At 41.3% G+C, this 15,847-nt stretch overlaps 1 non-coding gene across 1 annotated transcript; it reads left to right on the top strand.

Annotated features, from left to right (window-relative positions):
* Positions 1-5,392: 5,392 nt before the first annotated feature.
* On the top strand, positions 5,393-5,499 carry LOC130716344 (small nucleolar RNA R71). Its single transcript, XR_009011962.1, has one exon. It is a non-coding gene; the product is annotated as a small nucleolar RNA R71 (small nucleolar RNA).
* The last annotated feature ends 10,348 nt before the right edge of the window (positions 5,500-15,847 follow it).

The raw sequence follows: 15,847 nt of genomic DNA, 5'->3' as shown, positions 1-15,847 counted from the left end.
TGAGACAAAGAAAAAGACTCAAAAACACTCGGGTAAATGACCCTAAAACCACTACTAACATAGGGCCATCACGCCACTATACTCAACGACAGCTCGCCCTCGAGCGTAGAAAACACTCGCTTGCCCTCAAGCGCAAGAAATGCTCCCAAACAAGTGTCTAAGCAAAGGATACTAACCACAAAACTAGGGGAAAGAGTAATTATAGCTGGTTCCAAAAGAAAAAATCCAACAACCCACCTCATGCAACTTTTTGAAAAGAGAAGAGTATAGAGTCCATCATGAGAAGCATATAGATCTAAAATCCTAGGATGAGATATAATTTAGTGCACTGAGCACACAAGCAAGTTCATAGGTCCTGAATGTCATTCACTCAATAGCAACAAAGATCAAACATGCAGAATTTCAAAGAGACTTTCAAAGGGCTGAAATGTTGGCTTGGTAAAACATGATGGTGGTTGGTCCCTAAGGAAAATCTAGGCTTCAAAGCACGTTGAGTGTGGTCCTCTTTTAACAGCCCCGGAGCTTCTAACAACAAACTTTTCTTGCACAAGTCTCTTGCACCCTCTTTCAATTTTTCCTTCTTTTTTCAACTCCAATTTGTTTAGGAGTTCTTTTTATTTTTTTTTCAAACTCTTTTTTTTTCTTTTTGGGGGCAAGAGACTATTCCATAATTTTTCAGCTCCACACTAACATACCAAGAACCATCACTCCCCAATATTCCAACCAAACATCCGTCCCAATCATTTAGTTCACGAAGAAATATCCAATAGGCTCAAAAGGGACAACTAGGGACAAATATTCAAGCCAGGAAAAACTCTGAGGTTCAAAAACCTATTAGTCTCATGAATAGTGCAAGTATCACAAAGCATGCAAAGTATGAAATCAATACAGAACCAAGAATTGCCAGTGAGTCAGGATCCTCCAAGGAAATTTTATGGTGAAGGGTCAAAGATAGACCCTAAATGGACTCAAACCAACTCCTTTCTAAAGAAATACTCGGAAGACCGAAGTCTCCTCCTCTCTTCCCCAACATACAATCACTTATCCCCAAAACAACATGAGTATCCACAAGAAACAAATTTTTCAAAACCGACACAAGTAGGGAAGCACAACTAGCGGGCAAAAACATGTGAGTATAGGGAAGTATAAGACCCAAAAACAAAAATAAAAACAATTACTAAACAATGCATGATAAAAAGAAAACAAAATCTACAAATGAAAAATATGGTAAACATGCATGACCTAAACTAGGATGGAATTACCTCATTAAAATCACTCCATGGGACCATGATCGCCCCTTCCATCACCATGATCCGGATGAACACCAGCATCATGCATGAAGCTCAAGTCGATCATCCCTTGCTCCAATGTATTGAAATCCATTGGGCCTTGGTATCCAGGATCTGAGGTGCTTCCTCCCCTCCAGTGGAGATCAAGATCCCGGTGAAGGCGATCTTGCCTCAAAAACATCCGCCCGAAAGCGGCCTCCATCCAAGCCGGTGAAGGATCAGCATGAGGTGGAGTAACAACCTCATTCACCACTTCATTAATCTCCTATTCTTCTTCTTCCTCTTCCGCTGGCTCTGTCGAATCCTCCTCTTCTTCTTCCTCTTGAGGCATCCTAGACATCCAATCTTGAAAGAGTTGGTTCACCCGACCCTTGCTCAGCATGGGGGAAACCAACAACCTCTGCTGCACAGGAAATGCAGGTCTCCTAGCCTTCTCCCTAACATCATGAATCAAAGCAGTAATCAAGTGAGGAAAGATAGGACGTGGCTTCTCCTTACCCACATTGTAGTGTGAGTAAATCTTCTCAGAAATGATCTTCGCCACATCCATGGGATGGCCCCTAATAATGCAATAAATTGCAATTAGGACCACCGCTCTCACTTCAGATTTGTGGGAGCTAGGGAATAATGAATCCTGCAAAAACTCAGCCCACACACGAGCCAGCGGTGTCATGTTTTGTCTCAGCAAGTAGGTGGGGTAACCTCTATCATCCTTCTCCCAATGTTGTCCAGGCCTAACCACCACTACTTCCAAATCCCTCAAGAACTCAAAAGAGCGATCTGAAAGCAAGTAGTGGAAGGTACCCCTACTCTTCCATGGGAAAATGGCATTCTCCTCATGCTCCGTGAGAAGGCCAAGGAAGCTACGAATCCTTTCCGCTCCAAAGTCAATGACATCACCTCTAAACCATGACAAGAAGGTGGGGGGATCCGGATTGTTGTCTTGATCATCACAGTAGGTATTCGCATAGAATTCCCTAACCATGACTTCACAAGCAATAGGAATTGGATCCACCCAATTCTTCCACCTCCTTGTCTCCATGGCCTCTTGCATGCCGAGGGGGTCTCTCCTTCCATCCCTATAAAATACTCCTCGCTCCTTCACACACCCCTTGTGTGCTAGGACGGATTGATAGAATTGCTCCTTTTTTGCCGAAAGGAAGCGGGAGCGGTCAAAGTTCTGGGAAGTGGAAGAGGACCCCGCGGCCCTTGTGGGATATCTTGCTCTCTTAGTAGGCATCTGCACAAAAGTTAGCACAACCACAAGCCGCATAAAACCATTAGTCATGTTAGTAAAAAAAAAAGTATGTACAAAAATTAAAACTTGAACCCCTAAGAGCACCCAATCAAGTTTTCTAGTGAAATTGGAAAGGAGAAGAAATAAACCACAAAGCACTTGCCCAAAATCGACTAGAAAAACTCATTGGAACATTCTATCAAACACCTAGAAGGCACAAAACAAAGCTACTCTACACTACTTCTATCTAACTACCCAACTCTCACAAATCTCACACCCATTACTAAATTTGGCACAAAATACCCATGAAAAGCAAAAACAAACCAAACCCAACTTGCACAAACTTAAAATCACTCACCCATAACCCCCAAGAGTCATAAACTTGCAAACCCATGAAACTTAGATGGAAGGAAGTAGAAAATTGGAACTTACCTTGAACTTGGAGTGAGTGGGTGCAAGTGAGATGCTCTTGATGCAATGCAAACTTGGGAAGAGGAGAGTGGGCAAAAGTGTGTGTAGGTGAGATGGGGAGAGTAGAAAATGGGTATATGTAGAGAGGGGGCGGTTTTAGAGAGAAAGGGAAGTTAGAAAGTGGGAAAATGAAGAGTTAGGAGTGTTTAAAAATGAAAAAACTGTGTGTGTGTGCGTGTTGGGGCGCTCAAGCGCTAGGATGGGGCGCTTGAGCGCCCTGGGTGCCCCTGCTAGCTTGAAGCTATGGGCAGGTTGGCGCTTGAGCGCCAGCCCAAGGCGCTTGAGCGCCCTGCCCAGTGCAAAATGTGTGTGTTTTTTTTTTCTTTCTTTTTTTTTCTTTTTTCTTTCTTTTAAAATAAAAGAACTATCCTAAGGCATTTTTCAACAAAAATAAAACAATGGGTTGTCTCCCATCCAGCCCTTTGTTATAGTCCAAGGTATACTCTCCTTCCTTTGATGTTAGGAAGGAAATTCCTTACTTCCAAATGACTTACCACAATCACAAGGCAAGAACCTTGCGCAAAACCTTCGAAACAAATCCTCCCATGAGGTTATGTCTTGTTGCTCATCAAACCATGCTCTTGCTCCCTTGGTTAAGGAGTGGGGAAAAAGTTTGATTTTCAAATCATCATCACTCATTCCTTCCTTCTTGCCAAGAGAACAAGCTAGGGAAAACTTCACCATATGTGCATGGAAATTCTCGTACTTTGACCCCCCATACTTGTTACCACTCACAAGCTTTATGAGAGTCGAAGGGAGCTCGTCATCTTTCTTTTCCACCTTGGGGGTCTCTTCTTGAACCTTTGGAACACTTTTGATCATATCACAGATAAAGTCATCAACATGGTTAGTCTCTAACATGGGATTGAAAAAAGAGAATCTTACTTTTTCCTTACCAACACGAAGGATGAGATGACCCTTGTCGACATCAATCTTAGCCCTACCAGTAGCTAAGAAAGGTCGGCCAAGAATGAGCGGAATCTTCTCATCTTCTTCCATGTCAAGCACAACGAAATCCACGGGGAACACATACTTGTCCACCCTCACCATAACATCCTCCACAATCTCATATGGTGTCTTGAGGGACCGATCCGTCATTTGTAAAGAAAGCATTGTTGGTGTCACCTCTTCTAGATCCAACCTCTCAAACATGGTAAGCGGCATCAAGTTGATGCTCGCCCCCAAATCACAAAGTGCTTCTACATCTGCCATCCCTTCAACCTCCACCGGAATAGTGAAACTTCCGGGGTCTCTTCTTTTCATTGGCATCTTACGCTGCAAGATAGCACTACACTCTTCTGTCAACATTACCGTCTCATCAACCCCCTTTAAACTCCTCCTCTTAGACAAGATATCCCTCATGAACCTAGCATACATGGGCACTTGCTCCAATGCATCGGCAAAAGGGATATTAATGTGGAGTTTCTTGAAAACCTCCGCAAACTTTGAGAACTTCTTGTCTATGTTTTTCTTATTCAAGGCCTTAGGAAAAGGGACCTTGCTAACCTTAGGAGTGGGGTCTATAACTTCCTTAATCTTGATGGGTACCACAACTTCTCCCTCAACTATCTCCTCAATGTTTTCACCCTCTGTTTTTTTCTTCAATTCACTCATCACCCTACCACTTCGAGTAGCCACTACAGAGGCATTCTCCTGTTTGGGATTGGGGATAGTATCGGAAGGAAACTTACCTTGAGGTCTTTCGGCTATTTGCTTGGCCAGCTGGCCAAATTGATTCTCTAAGTTCTTAATAGCCGCTTCTTGATTTTTGTAATTATTCTCCGTTCGGTTGATGAAAGTCTCCACCAACTCCTCTAAGCTTTTCTTGGAACCGCCACTTTCACCTTCTACTCTCTCTTGTGGCTGCCTTGAGCTTTGGCCTTGGAAACCTTGGCTAGGAAATTGCCTTTGAAAGCCACTTCCTTGCCCATTGTTACCTTGCCTCCAAGAGAAATTAGGGTGATTCCTCCATCTTGGATTGTAAGTATTTGAAAATGGGTCAATCCGAGCTTGACCCATAGCCTTCACTTCCTCCTCCGGTCTAGTCTCTGTGCATTCCTCGCTGTCATGTGGCCCTCCACAAGTGACACACTCCAATTTGGCAACTCGACCACCAATCTTGGTAGTCTTCATTTGATTTTGAATCTCATTCATTTGCTTGGAGAGTTGCTTGTTGGAGGCCATGAGTTGATCATAAGCCTCAACCTCTAGGACCCCTCTTCGGGCTTGGCGTTCACTACTTGAGTTCATGACCCTTATAGCCATTTTTTCAATCAACTCGTACCCCACTTGTGGAAGTAAGGCATCGAACTCACCGTTTGAAGCCGCATCCAAGCCAAACCTCGAAGAATATTGGAGACCATCATAGAACTTTGCTACTTGTTCCGCTTGGGTGAGGATATGTTGAGGACACCTCCTCAAGAGCTTTTTGAACCTTTCCCAAGCTTCATAGATATTTTCATCGGTGGATTGAGCAAAAGTCATGATGTCATTCTTGAGCTTTCTCAAGAGGGCTCTTGGAACAAACCTTGTGGTGAATTTCTCAGCCAAGTCCTCCCAAGATGTAATGCTACCTTGGGGCTGTGAATTCAACCACTCTTCAGCAGTATCCCTCAATGAAAAAGGGAACAAACTCAAGCGGGTGGTGTCCGCTGAAACATTCTGAACTCTGTAGGTGTTGCAATTGCGGATGAACCGCTCCATGTGTGCATGAGGATCTTCAAGAGCACCTCCACCGTACTGATTTTGGCTCACCAAATTGATGAATGCCGGCCTAAGCTCAAAATTTCCCGTGCCATCGGGGGAAACTATGCTGCCTGAATAATCGTAGCTCATGGCAGCCGAGGTGAGGTCTCTAAGAGAACGATTGGCATTCTCCGCTTCTTACTCTTGAAGTCTTTGAGCAATAGCCTCATTCACTCTTTCTTCAATGTGGGCTTGCTATTCCTCCTCCGTCATATGGGCAGCCATGGCGGCTATCTCAGCAGCTCTTTGATGAGCTCGACGATGATGGAGGGTACGTTCAGGCTCCGGATCAAACTCCAATGGATCCGTGCCAAGCCTACCTTGCATAAAATGAAATACACAACCAAATAAAGGTTAGTAATACCTGTTCAATGCAATGAAAAACTACAAACTTGTAACTTAAACCGAAAACCACAAACAGTCCCCGGCAACGGCGCCAAAAACTTGTTGGGTCAATCTGCAAGTGCACAGATATCTCCGGGTTTTAATATCGAATCCACAGGGACCGTGAGTGAGAATTGTGGTTTAAGCTCAAAGCTTGTGAGTTTGAAAGCAAATAAAATTCAGTTCTTGGATTTGTTTGTTTGTAACAAGAGTTTGCAAAATTAGCAATAGTAAAGAAAATGAAAATATCAATTGATGAAAATGCTCTGGGTTAATGTTCATCCAATCCTTCCTAGACAACCTACCCTATGCAATTGAAACCTTGAATCATTCCCTTATTGTTATAGCCTAGATATTCACTCATTGATTCCTCACATGAGCAATTCTCCCATACTAAAAGCTAAGCCCAATTCCTTGTGTACTTAGTCATTTATATGAGGTTTATAAGCATGCAATTTTCAGGCCAACAAAACCAATCCCTCACTCTATTCCTAGAAGCAAGCAAAGAGAGGTCAATTCCAACCCAAGTCCCCAAATTACAACAATCTTCCAATATGATTGCAATTTAGCCTTAAGAAAAGGTGCACCCAAGCTTATCATGCATAAAAGAATTGAAATATAAGGTAGATTCAAGAACAAGTGCATAGAGATAGGAATTAAGTCTAGAAATTCATGAAATCACATTGAACCCAAAGCAAAAGAAGAGTCTAGCCACTCATGGCTAGTGAATCCATACAAGAAATGTAAAGGAAACCTGGAAAATACAAGGTGGAAGCCTCACACAAGCCCCAAAAGCACTTCCTAAGCTTCAATACTTGGTAAAAATCTAAGGAAAAATCAGAAGTTCTGAACAAAATGGCCTAAAGCCTTATTTATAGGCAAAAAAGTCGAGCTGGGGCGCTCAAGCGCTGCCCTGGGGCGCTTGAGCGCCCATGTGGCAGATGCAAGGCTCCAGCTTCTGGAGTGCTGGCGCTTGAGCTCCAGGTGAGGGCGCTTGAGCGCCAGCTTCACGAACTTGGTGACTTTTCAGCTTTTTGTAACCCCCCTTTGAATGCTTTCTTCAATTCCTTTGCATCTTGACCTTCCTTTTCCATAAGTTACCTGCTGCAGCACTAAAGGACCAAGACAAGGAGTAAAATCAAGAAATTCAAAGGGCTTTTAACCACCTTAGTCCTCACAAAATCATGGCAAAACTCATGCAAGTCCTAAACTCTATAAAAAATGCAAAAACAACCCTCATAAAACCATAAAATTACCAAAACTTAACTCAAACTCAAATAAACACATAAATGCATGAGAATGCATGAAACACTACATGAGACAAAGAAAAAGACTCAAAAACACTCGAGTAAATGACCCTAAAACCACTACTAACATAGGGTCATCACCGCTCCACGGATGCTCAACCCTGTTCGTGGCCTCATCCGCCGTTCGTCGCTGCGTTGTTCTGACTCTTCTCTCGCTTTCGTTGGTCGCTCTCTCTGGTGAGCCTCAAATTCTTCATGTCTTGTATTCATTTTTTTCTGGATTTTGAGCAACTCTTCACACTTAATCTGGTGTGGGGACTTTCTTTTTCTATTCTCATTTTAGGGTTTTTTTTTTCATGGCAAGTTCTGAGTCGACTCTGAAAGCCCTCGACGGTGTTTTTAGTGCCTCCTCTCTGCTTCAGAGCAATGTTGACATCATTTTCAACCCAGTTCGGCTCAATGTTTGTGTCTTCTTTCTCAAATTTCTTGCTTTGCACATGCTTTTATGGTAATTAATGTTAGTTAACTAAGTTTTGGTTTGTTACTATTAAGTGATGGGTCTTTTACTACCTTTGTTATATTCCACCTAATAGTGTTTAATGTTGAGTTGTTTGATTTTCTTTTCAAATTTTTACCATCCTCAATTGATCGATCATGGGGTGGTGGTTAGAGTGTTTGATGCATTATAGAGATGTGTGATCATTGAATCAGTATTCATACCTGATTCAACTTGCTTTTAATAGGACAAAGAGTCACATACAATTTGTTGTAATGTACTTCTTACCAGATACAAGTGGGAGAAGGTCTGGTTGTGGGTTGCGAGTTCGTTGCCTGTTGTATCTTGTTTCTGCATATTTATCTTATTAGTATATTTGTCTTGGTTTTCCTATATATTCTACTTGGCTAGAATTGGTGTGGACTAGTTATCATGCATTTGATCTCAAAGCTTAATCTAATGATTCTCTCTGTGGTTTTATTTATCATTTGACTTCATTTTGTGTGGATATAGATACTTAGATATACCTGATGGGTATTTACTTATGGCTTCATCTTTTTGTTCCTAGCGGTGATGTTTGAGTTTGATCTGATTGCTTTTGGTCTCATTGTTATTGTTGAGCAGAGGAGGAATATTGTGAGTCACTCATCTAATCACTCTCACCTATTTTGGTTGCTTATTTTCTTAGAGCCCGCTTGAAAATGCACCAAAGAGCACTTATTGGAGCTTTTTCACTAAAAAAAGCGCTAGATAAACTTCAATAAGTTCTCTTTAATCCGCATCCAGACGAGCTCTTAGTGCTTTTGCTATGTTTGCGTGTCATATGTGTCATATTTGGATTCAATTGCTATAGTTATGTGTTTTCTTATTAAGTACATTTTTATAGGAAAATCAAAGAGCAATCATGATATCCAATTGAAAATTTGTATGTTAATAATACATTTAGACGTTTTAGCAATGCAATGAAAGAAAGAGAGAAAGTGGAAGAAAATAGTTGAATCCAAGCATTTAGAATTGATATATTACATGTGCAGGGGATACTTATGATTGGCAAGATGATATTACATATGCAAAACAAATGGTTGACAGGTTAGTATATGGTATAGAAGGATCATTACTTTACTTTTTAATATGATGGTTATGACATTTTCTTCTTCTTAATTTACTCTGCAGTGAAAATAATATTTGAGTTGTGTGATATGTTGCCATGCATTAGTTCTCGAATTCTCATGTTCTTTGGTATGTTGTTACATGTTAGGAACTGACACAGTGGGAACAGAGATGACCAGGTACAATTAGAGTATTCCACATTTAAGAATTCATCTAATTGCATTTAACTTCACCTACTTAATTCAGCTTGAAGTTAGTAACTTCCATGGGTACTCGAGTAGGGAGAAATTTGCGTCATTGCATGGCATTTGGCAAAAGTACCTATTCAAGCACTAACTATTCTTCCAACTCTTTCTTAGTGCATAGAGAAAAAACTGAATTGTTTATTTTCTTTATTCTGTAGGTGAGGGCATCATCTTCAATAACTTGAATGGCTTCAAGAGTTATATGAAATGAAGTTGTCCTTGTTAAGTGAAATTTGGGTAAGGCTTTCTTTTGTATGTCTTTCTTCTTATATTTTCTAGAATTTTCCATAGATAGTAGAATGAAGGGATATGATATCATTTGAATTCATGTCATGGTCTTGGATCTTCATCTATTCTGGTTTCTTCGCTTTCCCCTTCGCCATTTTAGATTGTTTGCTCTAAGTTTAAAGACATTGTGTATTAGAGTGGCTTGGGTATGCAGCCTTACCACCAAGTCAAGTACTATGGTTGTCTACTTTTGTCTTTCTTTTAAAGTATGCATTATCCTGACACTTTAATTGATTAGTGATTATCATATTTTTGTGAGGTATAAGTTTGTTTTATCTTACTATTTGATTAAAATCCAAAAAAACTTACAGGAGGTGTGAAAATTCAAATTTATTTTTTTTATTTAAATTTCAAATACCGACGGTTGTAAACCGCCGCAAAGACAAGTTATTTTTTTACCTTGAACTTGTAACTTGTAATCAGTAGAGGCGGTGAAAATTTCCTATAAATAGAGAATGTATCATTTGCTTCATTGTATCCCAACATCCCATAGCTGAATTGTTAGAGAGAATATACACCACAATAAGCAATTCAACGTGAATTGCTATTAGAGAGAAAAATTCCAGGAGGAAAATATTAGTGTTTCCCTTGGTGAGGTTCTCCTAGTGAGTGTTTTCTTGTTCTATAGAGCTGTTGTAATTTCTTCCACATAGTGAAAATCTTTTCTACCGGTGCCCGTGGTTTTTCCCTTATCTGTTGAGGGTTTTCCACGTAAATATTGTGTGTCAATTTCCTACTCTCTCATCTCTAATTTTAGTTGCGTGATATTATCCTGCTACTCTGGTACCCAACAGTGGTATTAGAGCTTGGTTGGTGTCGGTCCTTATTCCGCTGCGGTGTACGGTTACTATTCACACGTGTGGTTGTATACTTTTGCAGTGATTGTTAACCTATACTAGATCTATTCTAGTGTGCGGTAAAAATATACAATACTTCTCACGTATACTGTGCTATTCACGGTGAAATTGTGTAAACCGGTTCCGTGAAGGAAAAAAAAAATGGCAGCAAAATTTGAGATCCCGAAATTCAATGGGAGTAACTTCTCCCTGTGGAAATTGAAGATAAAGGCGATCCTGAGGAAGGATAATTGCTTACCAGCAATTGATGGTAGACCTGCTGATATAACTTATGATAAGTGGAAAGAGATGGACGACAATGCTGTAGCCAATTTGCACCTAGCAGTGGCAGATTCAGTTTTGTCTAGTATTGCTGAAAAGAAAACAGCAAAGGAGATCTGGGATACTCTTATCCAACTGTACGAGGTCAAGTCACTTCACAACAGAATTTTCTTAAAGAGGAGACTCTACACTCTTCGATGCCGGATCACATCAACAATCTGAACACAATGTTTGCTCAACTATCTGCATCAGATTTCACAATTGGAGAAAATGAACGTGCAGAGGTTCTTCTTCAGAGTTTACCAGATTCATATGATCAACTCGTCATCAATATTACAAACAATAATATTGTTGACCGTCTATCCTTTAATGATGTTGCCGGAGCTATTCTTGAAGAAGAGTCCAGGCGAAAAAATAAGGAAGATCGTCAGGAGAGCTCAAAACAAATGGAAGCTTTGACGGTGACGAGAGGCAGATCAACGGAGTGTGGCCGCAGTGGGAGCCAGAACCATGGTAGATCAAAATCTCGAAGAAAGATAAACCTCAAATGCTACAATTGTGGCAAGAGAGGGCACTTGAAGAAAGATTGTTGGTCCAACAGGAAGAGTGGTGAAAAATCTTCTGAAGCAAGTACATCTCAAGGATGTGTTGCTAGTACCTCTGATGATGGAGAAGTCCTATACAGCGAAGCAGCAGTTAGTACCAAAGGCAAAAATCGTCTCACTGATGTTTGGATAGTAGATTCAGGAGCAACATGGCACATGACCCCACGACGAGATTGGTTTTGCACTTATGAGCCTGTCTCAGAAGGAAACGTGTTCATGGGAAACGATCATGCCTTGGAAATTGTTGGAATTGGTACTGTCAAAATAAAAATGTATGATGGTACCATTCGCACACTTCAAGAGGTACGACATGTGAAAGGGTTAGCAAAGAATTTGTTGTCTGTTGGGCAACTAGATGACCTCGGATACAAGTACGATATTCAAGGTGGGATCTTGAAAGTGGTGAAAGGTTCGCTAGTAGTAATGAAAGCAAAGAAGGTCGCTGCAAATCTATACATGCTTTTGGGAGATACGTGGCAAATGGCAGACGCATCAGTTGCAGTTGGAAGCCAAGAAGAAACAACGATGATGTGGCACCGCAGATTAGGCCATATGTCGGAACGAGGCTTGAAAGTTCTTGCAGAACGTAATCTCATCCCTGGGCTCAAGTCAGTAAGTTTACCTTTCTGTGAGCATTGTGTGATAAGTAAGCAGCATAGACTAAAGTTTGCTAAGTCAACTGCTAGAAGCAAACACATACTGGACTTGATTCATTCTGATGTGTGGGAGTCACCGGAAGTATCCATAGGAGGAGCAAAGTATTTTGTATCATTCATTGATGATTACTCCAGGAGATTGTGGGTGTACCCGATCAAGAAGAAGTCAGGTGTGTATTCAGTATTCAAGGAGTTCAAAGCACAAGTGGAACTTGAAACTGGGAAAAGAATTAAGTGCTTGAGGACAGATAATGGAGGAGAATATACAGATGGTGATTTCCTGGCATTCTGCAAGCAAGAAGGTATTACGAGGCAATTTACAGTTGCTCATACACCTCAGCAGAATGGAGTAGCAGAGCGGATGAATAGAACTCTTCTGGAGAGGACAAGAGCTATGCTGAGAACAGCGGAATTAGGCAAGTCCTTCTGGGCAGAAGCTGTCAAAACTGCCTGTTATGTGATAAATCGATCGCCATCAACTGCGATTGATTTAAAGACACCAATGGAGACGTGGAAGGGAAAACCAGGTAATTATTCTTCTCTACATGTGTTTGGATGTCCTGTGTATGTAATGTTCAACTCCCAAGAAAGAACAAAGCTGGATCCAAAATCCAGGAGATGCATATTCGTGGGTTATGCTGACAATGTAAAGGGGTATCGTCTGTGGGATCCCGCTGCCCACAAGATTATTGTCAGCAAAGATGTAATCTTTGTAGAAAATGAATTACAAAAGGAGCAGAAAAATGATGACACTACAAAGGAGACTGCTACAGTGGAGATAGAGGAAAAGTCAGGAGGAGATGATTCTTCTGAAGCAGAGCCAGAGCACGAAGAACAAGAACCAAATGAGGTCAATGATGAAGAACCCAGGAGAACGACACGTCAAATAAGAAAACCATCATGGCACTCAGAATATGTGATGGCAAGTCATGATGCATATTGTCTTCTATCAGAAGATGGAGAACCATCAACCTTTCAGGAGGCGTTAAATGGTTCAGATGCTTCTCTATGGATGGCAGCAATGCAGGAGGAGATTGAAGCCTTACATAGAAATAATACTTGGGAACTTGTTGAACTTCCTAAAGGTCGGAAAGCCATTGGCAACAAATGGGTGTTCAAAATTAAACGAGATGGCAACAATCAGGTGGAACGCTATCGTGCAAGACTGGTGGTCAAAGGATATGCTCAAAAAGAAGGTATTGATTTTAATGAAATATTCTCTCCAGTAGTAAGACTAACAACTATCAGAGCAGTCTTGGCAATGTGTGCCGCATTTGATCTACATCTTGAGCAACTTGATGTAAAGACTGCGTTTCTTCATGAAGAACTTGAAGAAGAAATCTATATGCTCCAACCAGAAGGCTTTGAAGATCATGAAAAAGAAAACTTGGTTTGCAGGTTGACCAAATCTCTGTACGGTCTAAAGCAGGCGCCGAGGTGTTGGTACAAGAGATTTGATTCTTTCATCATGAGTCTTGGATACAACAGGCTGAGTTCAGACCATTGTACGTACTACAAAAGGTTTGATGATAATGATTTCATCATTTTGCTGTTGTATGTGGATGACATGTTGGTGGTAGGCCCCAACAAAGATCAAGTCCAAGAATTGAAGGCACAGTTGGCTAGGGAGTTTGATATGAAAGACTTGGGACCCGCAAACAAGATTTTAGGGATGCAAATTCACCGAGACAGAAAAGACAGGAAGATTTGGCTTTCTCAGAAGAATTATCTTCAGAAAGTCTTGCGGCGCTTCAACATGCAAGACTGTAACCCAATCTCAACCCCACTTCCTGTTAATTACAAATTATCCTCAAGTATGATTCCTAGCAGTGAAGCAGAGAGGATGGAGATGTCTCGAGTACCATATGCATCAGCGGTGGGAAGCCTTATGTACGCTATGATTTGCACTAGGCCAGATATTGCTCAAGCAATTGGGACGGTCAGTCGGTTTATGGCAGATCCAGGCAAAGAGCATTGGAATGCTGTGAAGAGGATCCTGAGATACATCAGAGGAACCTCAGGTGCTGCGTTATGTTTTGGGGGATCAGAATTCACTATCAGAGGCTATGTTGATTCAGACTTTGCAGGTGATCTTGATAAAAGAAAATCTACTACCGGCTATGTGTTCACACTTGCAGGAGGAGCAATAAGTTGGTTATCCAAATTGCATACTGTTGTAGCTTTGTCTACTACAGAAGCAGAATACATGGCAGCTACTCAAGCATGCAAGGAAGCTATTTGGATTCAAAGGCTGTTGGAAGAGCTCGGGCACAAGCAACAGAAGATTATTGTGTATTGTGATAGTCAGAGCGCCTTGCACATTGCAAGGAATCCAGCCTTTCATTCCAGGACAAAGCACATAGGAGTTCAATACCATTTTGTTAGAGAGGTAGTAGAAGAAGGAAGCGTGGATATGCAGAAAATTCACACCAAAGACAACCTAGCAGATGTAATGACGAAGCCGATCAACTCTGATAAGTTTGCATGGTGTAGGTCCTCCTATGGCCTATTAAAAACGTAAGTAGCATGGAACTGGCAAGGTAGAGAAAATTTTACAAGATCACAAAAGTGACTTTAAGTGGGAGAATGTCAGCAACTATGCAGCAACATTTAATGTTGTTGGTTGTAGTGATCAAATTGATCACTCAACTTCTTCATGATATATTAAAGAATAGAATGTAAAGCCACTTTTGTTTGCTTAACAATGAAGAAACAGAGACAAGTGGCCATGAAGAGATAAGAAGCAAAGCTGGCAGTGAAGAGATAGAAGCAAAGCAAGAGGCGGTGAAAATTTCCTATAAATAGAGAATGTATCATTTGCTTCATTGTATCCCAACATCCCATAGCTGAATTGTTAGAGAGAATATACACCACAATAAGCAATTCAACGTGAATTGCTATTAGAGAGAAAAATTCCAGGAGGAAAATATTAGTGTTTCCCTTGGTGAGGTTCTCCTAGTGAGTGTTTTCTTGTTCTATAGAGCTGTTGTAATTTTTTCCACATAGTGAAAATCTTTTCTACCGGTGCCCGTGGTTTTTCCCTTATCTGTTGAGGGTTTTCCACGTAAATATTGTGTGTCAATTTCCTACTCTCTCATCTCTAATTTTAGTTGCGTGATATTATCCTGCTACTATGGTACCCAACAAAAATGCGGCACACTGTTCCGTCAACATTACAATCCATATACTGCTGCTCAGCTAATGGCTGTGATGTCTCCACCAGCACCCTCCCAAAATCCAACCGCTCCTTCTTTGACGTAATTGTATCAACACACACAAACTTTCCCAGTGAATCCCCAATAACAGCAAAAAACACAGAATTCCAGGCTCCCAACGGAACCTTCCAAACACGTATCCATACAAGGAAAGTCTTGCCCACCATGAGACGCGAGCTGGGACACACCCATTCAAAAACTTCGCTTAGGGCAGTTGCTGCCTCCCTTAGAATAAAATCTCTCTCATCTTTCGATTCAAACTCAAGAAGCACATCCCTTGCCCCCATCAGTTTCACCCTAAAAGTTGAAAGACCCCACATTCTGAGCTCCTCCCTAAGAGTCTCAATTGACTTGATAAAAGGTATAGTTGCACAGGCACACCTGTCCAACCACTCTATTTCCTCTGAATCCATCTTGTAAATACCATTCACGTTTTCTACGTTCGCATCCGGTTGTTTCTGTAGCTCTGCATCCATCTTCCTCCGCCACACTTTCCCACGAACCACATATGATTGCTTATTGTCTCCCATGGACGGATTGAGTCTACTCATTGATACATTGGCCTGGAAGTTTGCCTTCTTAACCACTAAGTAAGCTCCCTCTAGCATAACACCATTGAACATTTGAATAGCACGTCTGGCCTCAGCATCATTTTCAAAACGAAGGAAAGCGAATCTGAAACGGCGTCCCTCTTTCCTACGGTACTGAACAAACATATCACAAATCTTCCCCGCCTTCTTG

This window comes from Lotus japonicus, chromosome 4 (assembly GCF_012489685.1).
Source record: "Lotus japonicus ecotype B-129 chromosome 4, LjGifu_v1.2".
Classification (NCBI taxonomy): Eukaryota; Viridiplantae; Streptophyta; class Magnoliopsida; order Fabales; family Fabaceae; genus Lotus; species Lotus japonicus.
Note: the sequence above shows the minus strand (reverse complement) of the source record. Positions and strands in the feature narration are given on the sequence as shown.